The sequence below is a fragment of the Durio zibethinus genome, chromosome 13, assembly GCF_047325235.1.
Source record: "Durio zibethinus cultivar Kanyao isolate XHJ-2024 chromosome 13, ASM4732523v1, whole genome shotgun sequence".
NCBI lineage: Eukaryota > Viridiplantae > Streptophyta > Magnoliopsida > Malvales > Malvaceae > Durio > Durio zibethinus.
Window position 1 is genome coordinate 20,473,301 of NC_143174.1, and position 14,706 is coordinate 20,488,006.

Consider the following 14,706-nt stretch of genomic DNA (forward strand, 5'->3'; position numbering starts at 1 on the left):
CCTAAATTTGGACCGACATTCCTTGAAGATACAGTAGTAGTATTTTGGCAGTTCTCCTCAACAATCTAGACATTTTCACTAGTTGACATATGTAGTCAACTGTAAACCAAAAATCGTATTAAATCACAAAATAAGCAAACAATAAGCAAACTGGTAGTAGAGTCGAAATAAGAACAAGCAAACAAGAAACGTTTAACAGAAAAATAAAGAATGCAAGAATCTTCCAACAATCGATTTTGCAGTAGAGAAAATACATAAAGAAAATATAAAAAAATTAAAAAAAAAAAAGATGACTCACCTAAAAAATAATCTTACCGAATGAAGAAAGGGGACTAGTTTTAGTTTAGGGTTAAAATTTTTAAAAGACTTGTCTTTTAGCAAGTGGGTTTAGTGGTGTACTCTACGGTGACATGGTCAAATTAATTATTAGTCCGTTTAAAATTTTTAAGGATTTTTGTCTTTTAGCTAGTTTGTATGATTGGATGGTATTTTTTTTTTTTTTTGTAGTTGACAATATTTTTAGTTTAGGGTTAAAATCTTATAATGTTATTTAGATAAAATTATATAATACTTTGTTACTATAAATGTTATTTAGAATAATTTTTTTCTTTTATAAAATCTTATAATGTTATTTAGATAAAATTATATAATACTTTGTTACTATAAATGTTATTTAGAATAATTTTTTTCTTTTATAAAATCTTATAATGTTATTTAGATAAAATTATATAATATTTTATTATTATAAATGTTATTTAAAATAATTTTTGTTTTGTTTTTATAACATATAATGTATTATGTGACATAAAAAAATATATAAAATAAGTTATTGATATTGTACCTTACTTAATCATAATATTTTATCATGTGATATAGAATAAAAATTATATAATCTTTCATCACTATACATGTCTAGACAATAGACATCTGGAAGGTTTGGAATTTTGATTGCATTATTGTAAATCTTATTAGCCTCCTATACATTTATTTATAATGTATAATCTATAATCAAGTGATATAGAATAAAGTATATAAAATAAGTCATTGATATGTGTATCTTATCATAATGATTTATTTTATAAAATAAAGTATATAAAATATTTTAAATAAATGTATAAAGTACATAAAAGATCTAGAATAAATATACTATTTTTAATTTTAAATTTGCAATCTCTTAACATGCTATTTAGATTAACTTAACCAATAGTCATAATGTTGGACATTACTTTGAAATGTCATAATACCTTATCATACAGAGATTATGAAATAAATTATATAATTTTTTTATCATTATACTTATAAATATTACCTAAAATAAATGTGTTATATTATCATAGCAACCCCTCAATTAGTTGTTCAAAATAATTATTAAAATGATAAAATAGTCTTCTAAAGATAATTATTAAAAGTATATATTTATTTATGTATATATTACTATGTGAATATTTGTATATTATACTAAAGTATCATGGTTATATCATGATTTCTGAATCAGATATAACCTGTAATTTTGCTGAATCCCCTTTACAGCCATGTTATAGATTATAGACTTTAATCGAGTTTTTTCTTTAGGAAGGCAAATGAAAATCTTAATTCTTAAAATGGGGTACTTTTAAACTTTATTCTTAAATAAAAATATTTTGATTTAATTAAAGTTCATGTCAACATTATAGTCCATATCACGGTTTCAAATAGCTATCGGATGGCGGTATAACAACCACTATTTTATGGTAGTATCGACCTCCAAAACCATTATCTTTCGCTCTAGAGATGAGAGAGACAAATCACATAAATAATGGCTCTTTACAATCTTAAATAGCGGAGAAAAACTAAATAGCAATAATATTGGTCCACTTTTCTCACAATTGACTACTATTGAGGGTTCTATGGTGCTTGTTTCTTCATTTTTATCAAATCAAAATTCTAATACATAGAAATATAAAAACAAAATCCATACCAAATCACAAGAATCAAAGAGATAGTGCTCTTTCATAGCTTCCATACTTATCAATTTTAGCAAGTGAAGGTTTTTAATCTTTTCAACCTTGAGAAAAAAGAGCCCAAACATGAAAATAGAGAAAATTAATTGAAGCAGGGCCATAAGGATCTGGTTGCTGCATAAGGTTGGACAAATGTATTTAGTTGTGGAGGGGATTGCATGGATGAGAAGAAAATTAAAACAATGAACTTAGGTGGGGGACAAGAGAGAATGGAGTATGAGAAGAAATATAAAAGAAAGAGAATGGTAGGATTTTAGGGGAGCAGTCACATTCTCACGTGACTTTAAATTAAAATTAAAATTGTTTTTTTTTTTTTTGTTTATATGAAAAGTTGGGAAGGAAAAGCAATTAAATAGTGAAAATTAAGAAATTGATAAATTTTTTAATGATTTAGATAAAAATTGATAGGGAATGAGATGATAAAAATGCATTTATTTTTATGATTTTTTTAAAGTTATTTTTATGAATATTTTGTATGTATTAATATGGTTTAAAAATAATTAAATTTAAATGACTAAAGTTTTACTACTTAATATTATAGTTTTTTTTTGTGCTTGATTAAAGTTTGGTTGTTGAATTTAATTTGTGAATTATAATATATTAAATTTTTCATCCATTATATTTTTAACTAAATTAATTTATGAGTTTAATTTCATATAATTAAAAAAGATAGAAAAATATTTAACTTTTATGTATAATACTATTTTATCACTTTTATATAGTTATGATAGTGAATATCACGATATTCATGAACATATTTAAACAACTTTTAAATATGGATTAATTTGGATATTAAGATATAATATAAAAAATATTAATAATTTATTTTCTCATATAAGTAAAGAAATTAAAATGTTCTAAATTATTTTAAATATCATAAAATAAGAGTTTTCATTATTACAATTATAGTTTACTCCATTATATAATGAGTTGTATAAAATTAAAAAAAAAAATCACTATTGTGATGAACGCAACGACTGTTATCTTATTCGTTATGTTCGTAATTACGATAAATGTGACGTAACCGAAAATACAATCGTAACCTCAATTTAAATCTTTGGTCTATATCAGCATTTTTTTCCCTATACACATAAATAATCGATCTCTTATCTTTTATCCTATAATCTCATCTAAGAAGAAAAAATCTAGCTTCATCTCATCAGCTCCATCATCATCTGAGATTTTTCAAAATCTGCAACTTCAAATAGAGATAAGAAGGAATTTAGATCTAAAACCGAAAAAAATAAGGAAAAAGAAATGTTACCTAACGAAAATTGAAGAGTTTTTTCGGGTGAAGTCCTCGTGGAGGCTACCATGGTCCTCCACCTTCACATGCTCTTCCAAGTGCTTTCTATCAGCGCCTCGAAAGGAATATGAATGCTTTTATATCTCCTCATTGTGGGTGGGCTAGGGAGGGCATAAGAATGAGACTTTGGAGTCCGCGGTCCACTATCTCCCAAGCATGAAGGCAGGTTTCCCGATCATAGCATGCATATATATCAACCGGATTATCTAGACGATGATTACAAGGGGAGTAGATTTGATAGGTCAATGCCAATGGATTGGGAACATGGAGATTGTAAAAGAGGCAACTTCTTCAATGAAAGGAAAGGGTATGAGAGGCGACCACCATGCATCTGCATCTCTACCTCCACTTTTACAGCTTCTTCCCTCAGACATATGGCCAAGTGATGTGAGAGAGAGGAGTAGATCACCAATCAGGGCTCTCCTCCGCCAAAAGAATATTATCAAGATATATACTGTGAATATTGACGGCCCAAATGCTGCATTCAGGCCTGTGGAAAATAGCGGAGGAAAGAATGGCAAGCAACTGACTTGGGTTTTACTTCTTATGACTCATCGTGTTGTCGGTTATGTTGCTCGGATTGCTACACTCTTCTGAGCATTGCTACACTAGTAAATTTCCTCCCTGTAGGTTTTGGTGTTACTTGGTTGAGAATTAAGGGAAAAAAATAACAAATATTTATGTCTTAGGAGATGCTGACATGGAAGTATAAATCTGACGTGGAATTCAATTAGACTAAAATACCTTTATTTAAGAATAAAATTTAAATATACTCTATTTTAAGAATTAAAATTTAAATCTATCTTAGTTCAGGAAAAAACTCCACTTTAATCCGCTCTGAAAGAAAGGGGTTCTTTTTTCTAAGCAGGCCCATGTCTCCGGCACACAGCATTCCCCAACTTAAGCTCTAATTTTTCTGTTGTGATTTAAGAGATCAAAATCTAAACTTGAATTAGGACTGAAATGCGACAGCCTTTTCTTTTTTCTTTTTTTTTGGTTTAAGACTGCTCAAATTGAATACATCTGATTGAACACAAACAACCGTACATCGGCTTCATTGCGTTGTGAAAACTGCAAAGGCTGTGAAGGGATTATGCCGCTTCTGAAAAATGGCTACTTGCTTATATTCTGGTCTCAATTCCTATGATTAACAAGTGGAGCAGAAATTGAAATGACAGGTATTCAACAAGATTTTGATACCAAAATTAACGAGCATATTCACCAAGAAACACACTGAAAATGCAAGTACAGCAGAAAAACAGACAGCTTCCCGAGGGGTTTGCAATTTTTCACGAGGTTTGGGAAGCTAAAAGCATTTCCATTTGCCACCCCATTGGATCAAGCTAAGAGATTGAATTGACAAAACTATATCACTCAAAACAAACATTAAATCAGCTCATATTAATGAGCGACAATTAAGTATCAAAATTGCATTTCACGTAAGATTCATTACTTGCGTACAAAAAGCAGAGCCTACACCCCACTCCAAAATGTCAAAAATTGCAAATAGGAATTAACAAAAGTAATGCAGTTCCTGGATTAGCCTCATTCAAAGCAGTTATCTAAACAATAAACAAACTTTTAAGGGGGGAAAAAAACAACACGTAAATTCCTTTAAATAGGATAGTGGAAAAATAAATCGAATTTTACTTCAAAAATCAATTAGGGACGACAAAAATTAGTAATGAGTCGGTTGAATCTTCAAAATATTCCGGCTAAAAATAATGAGAGAAAGGACCTTGATGTGCTTGTAAAGAGATCAATTATAAGAACAATCGTGATCTTCGCAGCTGTGGTCATGCGTACACGCCATTTTCGCTTGATCTTTCTCTTCGTCAACTCCAAGCTCTCTATCAACCCCAACCACCGCTTTGCTTTCGCCACTCTCTCCAAATCCGCCTCTTGGGTACTTTTTCTTTCTCCTTTTCTATTTCATTTTCATTTGTTGTGGTTTTATAGCTTAGAAAAGAGTTCAGCAGAGTGTTGAGTCGACCATTGCTGCGCTTCGGGCACTCTTGGCTACCATTGTCTCTTCTGGTCAGGCGATCTCACCAATTTATTCGGCTTAGCAGCTCATGAAGCCAAGAAATCTCTTTCACAGAACCGGATTTTGAGAGTGGTCAGTATCCATTTCTTTTCACTTCTTACCATTGCCATCATTGGTTAAGTTGGGAAAAAGATTCCAACTTGAGACTTCCTTTTCTAAGTACACCTGCTTAGATGATTTTGTCTATAATTTCAAAGCTTAGATCGAAAGGGAACCGTTCGTGCGGGCTTTGAGGAATTAGTTGAGAGTCATCGGGAACACTTGCTGAAGTTCCATTAGATGGTGTACAGACAATTTCTTGAGAAGAACTCTCTTTGTTCTGTGCTGGTGCCTGTATGATATTTTGTGGCTTAAATTGCTTCTGCAAAATTAAAAATACCATTAGGCACGTATTCTGGATAACTATTTGTAGAAACAAAACGCATACACCAGCAGTGGCTACTAAGTTGGAACTTAACAAGATACAAGAACCAAAGGCCTATGAATCGCATTGGAATGGCATCCTGAGCCATGTTCAAAGGCTATCATATCGATTATCGAAAACAAATCTTGCTTGAATCATACAAAATTTTTACATAAAAATGGAATTCATCACTGCTGCAATTAGAATACAAAGCCAACCTACCAAAACACTATAAAATTGTTACATAATATCGGGCGTCAATCTAAGAAAGTGGATTATTTATATCGGCTACTATATTGATAACCCTAAACTTCAGAGCATACAAATAACCAGACAACCAGTTCCTAATGACATAATTTAGACCATCCAATTGATTGATGAATTTGAAAGTTCTCATGCATACACGTCTACGTTCAGCTCTCCAAAAGGAAAAGAATTGCACTGATGTGCTTATACGTACACACCTCAAAGTCTTTGGCAGCAGCTGGTTCTCGCGCTTTTATGATATTCCATAATATGCTACCACTTGTCCGACAACATCTGCCATCAGTAGTTATCTGACCTCATCAAGATTGAATTGCATCCACCTGAGAAATTTAGGTTTCATAATACATCCCAATAGGAACAATTGCAGGGAAAAGGAATGCAAACACTCTTGGGTGTGGAAAGAAAAAAAATGAAGGCAAAAAAGGAGCAAAGGGAGGGTGGGATAGTTAAGTAGCAAATGATGAGAATATTGTTTGATCAAAGCTTAAACTATAAAAATCATCATCATAACTTCAAGCAATTACTGAACATTTAACAAAAACCATAGATTTGCAACAGATGAAAAAGGACAAAAAGAAGAAGAAACAAGTCATAGTTTACCAATTATTCAAGTAACATCTCAAGCAATGGTAGCCAAGGTGAAGACTTTAACGCATCGCATCCTGTAAGGCATGGATAAATTAATTACTCCATCAGACACCAAACCGGGGGAAAACACAAAAGAATTATCTCCAAATCAAACAAAAATTACAGTGTTTACTCTTATTCTATGTAATTCTCACTTACATGCACAGCCAAATATCTCTGCTAAGAAGTCGAGCATTATGTTGAAATTAAGTTTTCACTTCTCTTCAGTTGCAAGGGATACTAGTGATTGTTGAAGGTTTATCAGCCAATGATAGGATTGGTTCTTAAAATAGCATTTATTGTGAACTCATACCACTCAATTTTATTTTTAGAAATTCTTAAAAAAGGTATATGTTCACAAATCCCACTCCTGACCACCCTTCCGTAAACAACAAGAATACCAGAAAACTTTATGGCATCAATTTAAACAAAAGGCTTCTTTAGGCCTTATCCTACAATCTAGATGAAAAGACATGAAGAGCTGTCATTTAAATTTTGAACATATCCATTCTTATAGTTGGCTTTTGATATGTGAAAATCTACTTGATAAGTTATTTTACATCACATTGAGCCGTGCATGTCCAAGAAAGAAAAATGATAACAACCCATATGAAAAGGAACTTATGAAGTGGGTTCATCTCAGCTCAGGGCACAGGATTTGAAGTAGCATATGGCATCTGCAAGAAAAATCTGCAACGGTAGTGAAAACATTGTAGATCATCATATGTTAAGAGTGGAATGTTTTTTAAAGAGAGTGGTCAAGCACTGTCAACCCAGGCAGGCTAAAAAAGAAGTACAACCCAAATTTTCACCTTTCCTTGAGAACAAAATAGATATTTTTTTCGTTCACCAACAGCAAAGATTTATTTCTAACAGCATGGATCTTACCGTAAAAAATAGAGCCAATGTAAAAGGGGTAAGCTCAGATCAATCAGAAGTTGCAGTAAAAAAATTCCTATTGTAAAAGTTGTAGGTAACCATTAAGATGACAACAAAAGACAAGACTGGAATTACCTAGAACAGCTCAGCAAGGTATAGTGAAGTAGGAATGGCCACAGAGTGGAAATTCACTAATTTTAAAATGTTCATATTTAAATTCATTTATTTTTCATGATATCCGAATTTGTTTAATTATCAGTTTAAATTCAATATCATTATCCAAATCTGTATCCACTTAAATAATCACTATCTGTTAAATATTTGAATCCATTAAAATATCCGTTTATAAAACTAAATACAGTAAATTATCCAAAAAAACTAAACACAGTAACACACTAATATAATTTGATAAATAAACATCCAACTTGAAACATTTTATTAACTAAAAACAACCATAAAACTTAGTTCTATCAACTCATGAATGATCATTCTTCTTCTTCAACAATAAATGTGCCAGTGGAAGAAACACTTGAATTTGATCCTACACAAATAAAATATATAAATATTAATGTAACTCTGGAGACGAGGCATAATAGAGTTTATTTTTGAAAAAGCAAATATTATGTATATATTACTGCAAATAGACGATTCAGAAGAGAGATTTCAGATTTCTGAAATACAGGTTATATCTGCGCCTACTTGTGCCCACGGATGATAACCTAATTACACAACAAAATATTATTTGAAGTGAGGAACTAATTTTCCTCACAAAATCCTCATTAAAATGGATACAATTGGGTATGGCAAATAAATATATTTGTGACTAAACCTCGGTTGTCAGTGAAGGAGCTTCCCTTCCAGAAGTCAGAGTCAGAATTGGTGCAAATAAGTAATGACAAGCATCCAGCAATCGGCAATACAAGCAACTCAAACTTGAGGAATAATACAAGAAATCAAACGGGGGTCTAGATAAGCACATGAATGATACAAAAATAAGGAATAATATCAACAAGTACCAAAACAGGGAAGTAAGTAGGTTGACAGAAACTGTTGCGAAAATTTGTATAATTCCTAACATGAAATTCGAAAATATTTCAAGCTATCTTCTTTGAGCTAGTTTCTCTAGGCTATAAATACACAGATCAGTCATCCAATACCAATAATACAAAACAATTAGCCAATAAAAGAGTAGACATACATAATTGGGGGAATAGAAAAGAATTCAGATTAGCAAGCTAGTGCTGTCTATACTGAAGAGGGTGAATGATAAGACAAAATGGTCACAAATTAACTGCTTTAAATTTGAAGGAAACCATGGAGAAGCAAAGGCTTCCTCCAATCGTGAAAGTAGCTTACTTTCGGCACCATGCAAAAGGTGGATTGCTATTGTAAACAACAAACACCCGTGTCTGACTGGATGCGCGTCAACTGTTGAGCTCCCAAAAATTCTACAATGCAAGTTACATTTTCTTTTTAAAGCACAATAAAATAACTGAACAAGAGCATTAAGTGAAGCTACAAAAAATTGGAAGGGGCAAAAATAAGACAAAATAGTGAAATATAAACAGGTTATTGTGTCATGAAACAACGGTCGGTTTCATGGGTCTTCTCCCGTTTAACTAAATCTTGGCTCCAAGCGGCAGTCAGGTCGCCATGGATTAGCACCTGCTGTTGACACTGTTATGGAGCCAGTCTGCTATCAGTCATGAATTTAATATCACATTTGATCGGAGAATCCCGATTTGCAAACGCAAACAGTAAATAACAAATAATTTTTAATATTCTAGTGTCAGTAGATAAATTCTAGGAAAATATTACTATTTGATCTCCCGATTTTCTCTTGGATCTCACTGCGAGGTAAGAGAAGGCAATTTGTATTACATATTTCTATTGGATTGATAGAAAATATACTTGCATCTATGGTTTCCTTTTTCTTGTGGGGGGGGGGGGGGGGGATATTAGTACAGCTATCCCTGTGTGATCACTGTTGCTGATAATTTGTTCGCTGACACCGCTTTTGTCATTTTTTTGTTTATCTTTCAATTTACTTTTCAGTAAATCATTTTTTTTGTTTCAATTAATCTCTGTGGGCTATAAAGTTTTTTTTAAATGGTCATTATAAATATGCTGATTTCTTTAGCTTTCATGTCTTTATGTGAACTTTGAAATTTGTGAGTGTCAGCTTTTCACTAGTCTCCGACAAGAACTTCAGTTTTCAAAACAAAATTCCAATTTTTTTTTAATGTAAAGGCCGTTCATTTTTTGCTCTCAACAAATAATTGGTGTTAGTTGAATTTTTCATTTTAATTCTATATTTTCTTCCATTGTAAATTCGTAGGAAATTTGTTAGGAATACTAGTGGAAAGCTAGAACGCGGTTTGTAGTGGAGCTGTAATGATGGGTTCTTTGCAGCAGCCCATGAGGGTCAATAGACCATCATTTCCTCTAAAAGGGTCAGGTATTACTGGATTCGCGCACCAAATTAAGCTTTAGTCAGTGAAGCCTTGAAGAGCTCAACTTGAAGGGAGTTTAGTTACAGGAAGGCCTCCATCTCCAGTCTCTGTCCCTGTGCTAGAAAGCAGCTTTGTGGACCGTGGCCTTAGTGAAGCTGATCCTGAGGTTCCCGCAATTACTAGCAAGGAGAAGCAAAGGCAGCTCCACAGCCTTGAGCTTATTGCTTCAGAGAACTTTACATCCCGTGCTGTGATGGAAGCAGTTGGGTCATGTCTCACAGACAAGTATTCCGAAGGACTACCTGGTAAAAGGTATATCTAATTAAGCAAATGCATAGATGTTTAACCTTTGTTGGTTTTGATTTAATTGTTTGCAGCTAATGATCCTATTGTTTATTGCAGGTACTATGGTGGCAATGAGTACATTGATGAACTTGAAACACTTTGCCAGAAGACAGCTTTAGCGGCATTTCACTTGGATGAAAAGAAGTGGGGAGTTAACGTTCAACCATTGTCAGGTTCTCCTGCTAATTTTGAGGTTTATACAGCAATTCTTAATCCACATGATCGAATAATGCTAAGATGTTAGATGCTTCTATGGTATTAGCTGCTATAATTTAATTCTCTCTCTTGGATAATGCAGAAATCAATAATTTCTTAATATAACCGGTATAGGGTCTGGATTTACCTCATGGGCGACATTTGTCACATGGATTTATGACTGCTAAAAGATGAGTATCCGGCACATCAATTTATTTTGAGTCAATGCCTTATCGACTTGATGAATCCACAGGTTATGCATCCTTATTATTAGACTGACTAGGGTTTCTTGGTTGGTACACTGGCTTGATGGTTGATTCAATTTATCTGAATTTTGGAACAGGCCTTGTTGACTATGACATGCTGGAGAAAACAGCTACTCTCTTTCGATCAAAACCCATAATTGCTGGTGCCCATGCCTATCCTCGAGATTTTGATTATCCTCGCACGAGATGCTTGTGTCATATATTGAAATTCAACTTTTAAATTTTACGATTTTAAGATTTAAATATGCATTTGTTTAGAATTTCAAATCAATCTGCTTATCATAATTTATACATATTATCTATTTAAATTCATTTGATTTCACAATTTTATCTTATAAAATATATCTTATAAAAAGAGATATATGTAAACTCTTATATCTCAAAATTTAACTCTAGTATATAATCGATGTGAGAGTTATGATTCTTTTTTAAAAACATGATATCTTCTCCCACTCCAACGAAGGTCGATCACCTTTGGTGACACATCATTTATACTTTCAGAATTAATTCTGATATCACTTGTTATAGATCAAAATTCAACTTTCAAGCCTGCACAGCTCTAAGACCTGGACATACACTTATCTGACATCATATATTAATTTATCTGTTACGGCTTATACCCTTATGAGATATTGTCCGTTCTAATTTTTCTGACTTTACGATTTTATCATACAAAAGATATCTCACATGAAAAAATATGTGTAAACTCTTATAATTCAAGATTAACTTTAGCACATAATTGATGAAAAATTTATGATTTTTTTCTAAAGCCGTGACACTTGCTAATTGTACTGTAATATCTATCAAAATTTACCTACCACTACCACTGAATGAAAACTTTTTTTTTTTTTTATGTATTTGCATATATTTTAGCATCGAACTTATTAGAATTCATATCTGTTGGAAGATCGCAGATGCTGTTGGTACATTTCTTATAATGGATATGGCTTATATGAGTGGACTTGTTGCTGCTTCTGTAGTTGCTGACCTCTTTGAATATTGTGATATTGTGACAACTACACACAAGGTTGGGGTTGCATATTTTTAATTGCTGTGTTGAGCTCTATGTATGTTAATTTACTTGACATATCGTTAGTTTGGCTTGTCGTAATATTTATATTTACTTAGGACACTTGAGAAATTTTACTTTCATGTAGCATGGCTAATCTCACTTGATCTTTTCCCTCATCTAGTACAGAATGCAGCCTTCACTTTGTTTGGATCCTGATTTACTTATCATGTGCATTAGAAAGATCTGCTCTGCCCATAAACTCACCAATACTGTTGTATCTTCCAAATAGTATTATTTACTTCCTTTGCATTAATGCCCATGTGAATAACCTACTTAATTTTCTTTTACTATTTCCAGTCTTGAGAGGTCCAAGAGGTGGCATGATCTTCTTCAAGAAGGATCCTGTTCTTGGAATTTATTTAGAAACTGCCATCAATAATGCTGTTTTTTCAGGTTTATAGGTTAGTTTGACATCTTTTACTCCTATTAATAATCTGAATTCTCCTATTCTAACCTTCTTCTGGCTTTCAAACTGAGGCTTTTAAGTTATGAAACTAGTTACATATTGTGAGAGGCATAATCCCTGGCTTAGTTTTTTCCGTATAGAGGTGACCTTAAACTAAAGCTCATTCTTTAGGAATTTTTTAATTTTTTCATGCTTGGTTATAGGCTTTTAAATTTTTATATGGCTGAAAAAAAAAAAACAAGAGAGTGTGGCAACAAAATAGAAGAAAAAAGAAAAAAAAAAGGTTTTGTGTAGTTTTGATTAAATAATTTGATCGAGGTCAATTCGTTATTCGATTGAACTAAAATTTTAACAGTATATTTACAACTTATTATTTTTCAGTCTGAACAATAGGGATTGGATTTGGAATTTTTTATTTATTGATTTCGTGAATATTTGTTAACTCCTAAATTTGTTTAGTCTTTTTCAATTTTTTCTTGTAATATTATTTTTTTATCAAAATTATTTAATTTTAAAATATTGTGATTGTATACCTCTAATTTTAACTAAAGAGAATTTTGTATTCTCATTATTTTAATAATAAAAATTATTTGTTATTACCTTGATTTTTACTTTTAGTTTTAGAGAGATTTTTCATGTAAATTACTTATGTTCTTGTACTTGTAGTTTAATAATTTATTTATTAACTTTATTTGTTTGATTTTTATTAAATTCACATAAAAAAGAATAATTTGATTTTTTTTCGCTGAATGACACAATGGGTGGACTAGCAGTTTGCTTAAAACATGCAGAGTCGCCCGAGTTCAAGGCTTACCAGAACCTGGTACTGTCCTTCCAAGATAAAAAATTTAGTCGAAGTTTTGTCCTGGTGATCAAGTCTAATACGGGTACTTCATCCTGCAGGTAGTGTTTAATTGTAGAGCTCTTGCAAGCCGATTGGTTGAACTTGGCAACAAGCTGGTTTCTGGTGGCAGCGACAATCACCTTGTACTTGTGGATCTGAGGCCATTGGTAAGTTACCATCTCTGTAAGACATGCCAGACGTGTGCTCTTTATCTTTAAAATCTGAGTAGCATTGGAACTATTGTTCTGATTCTTTTATAGACATCCTATGCTCCCTTTGCCTCTTTCTTTATGTTACTTCTCCTTCAACAGGGTATCGATGGGGCTTCTGTGGAGAAACCACTTGACATGGCCTCTATCAACTCGAACAAAAACTCGGTGCCTGGTGAGTTCTGCCTTATTTGCGCTTTTTAACTTTATTTTTTAAATTCATTTAAAATTTTCTTTTTTCTTATGTCACCAGTACTTGCACATCTCAAATTTTGCAGGGGATAGGATTAAGAGTGCACTTGCGCCCGGTGGCATTCGCATCGGATCACCTGCTATGACTACTATAGGATTTACAGAAAAGGAATTCACAGTTGTTGCTAAATTCATCCATGAGGGCATGCAAATAACTATTGATGCCAAAGATGAAGTTTGTGGCATCTCGCCGATTTCCTTTGACCGGAAAGGTGTCAAATCTCCGTAGCAGAGTTGAAGCGCTAACAACCTGATTTCCCATCCCTGGCGTATGAATGGCATGGATGGCAGTAGTAATGAGAATTTGAGAACATCAAAACAAGGTCAATCCAACACAGTTTTCAGCTTTTGTATTTGTACGTACTAACAGATAGATATATAAAAATTTTGAAGCGTTCTTGAGATATAATGTTCAAATATATCAATTTCTTATTTCCAGCCATATGTGTTAAAATTACAAGTAAGAAGTAATAGTCCTAATCCTAGGGTGAATAAATGATTAGTTCGATCGGTTCGATTTGAAAAAATTAATAATCGATTTAATCGATTTTCATTTGACAAATAATCGAATCGATTGAATATTATTAAATAATCGATCATAATCAAACCGATCGAAATCGGTTCAGTTAAATAATTAATTTTTTTTATCATTTTTCTTTTTATTATAAATAATTATTTAACCACAAATTAAATTCAATAAAATTCAAACTCTAGTATCATCCAAATTAAATTACTAAAGAATTTAATAATTTCAACAATATTTTACAAAAAAAATAAATAAAAATATTTATCTCAATTTTTTTTATTTTTAATTATTAAAAAATTAATTAATTCGATCAGTACGATTATCAATTTTAAAAATCGAAAACTGACCGAATTAATCAATTTAATCAATTTAAAAAATCAATTATAACTAAAACTGAATAAATCAAATCGATTCAACTGAATTCACTCAATTTTGATCGATTTAATCGGTTTAAATAGACTTTTGCTTACCCTATCTAGTCATAATGTTGTAATTTAGGTTTGTTTTTGGGGATTAAAACCTGGCCATTAGATCAAAGAAGAAAGAGTACTCTTAGAGTCTTAACTAAGGGTGTAAATGATACATTAGTACTCGCAAGTTATTCGGGTT

The 14,706-nt window shown here is 32.0% G+C and overlaps 2 pseudogenes across 2 annotated transcripts; both read left to right on the plus strand.

The window, feature by feature from the left end:
• Window positions 1-4,436: 4,436 nt before the first annotated feature.
• LOC149515408 (uncharacterized) lies at window positions 4,437-5,473 on the plus strand (annotated as a pseudogene). Its single transcript, XR_016326833.1, has 2 exons — window positions 4,437-5,212; window positions 5,266-5,473. The product of XR_016326833.1 is annotated as an uncharacterized LOC149515408 (transcript).
• A 4,437-nt stretch (window positions 5,474-9,910) lies between these two features.
• On the plus strand, window positions 9,911-13,968 carry LOC111302971 (serine hydroxymethyltransferase 3, chloroplastic-like; annotated as a pseudogene). The gene is made up of 10 exons (XR_016326557.1): window positions 9,911-10,294; window positions 10,385-10,558; window positions 10,657-10,775; window positions 10,866-10,980; window positions 11,677-11,843; window positions 12,158-12,265; window positions 12,992-13,089; window positions 13,170-13,277; window positions 13,422-13,494; window positions 13,598-13,968. The product of XR_016326557.1 is annotated as a serine hydroxymethyltransferase 3, chloroplastic-like (transcript).
• Window positions 13,969-14,706: the final 738 nt, after the last annotated feature.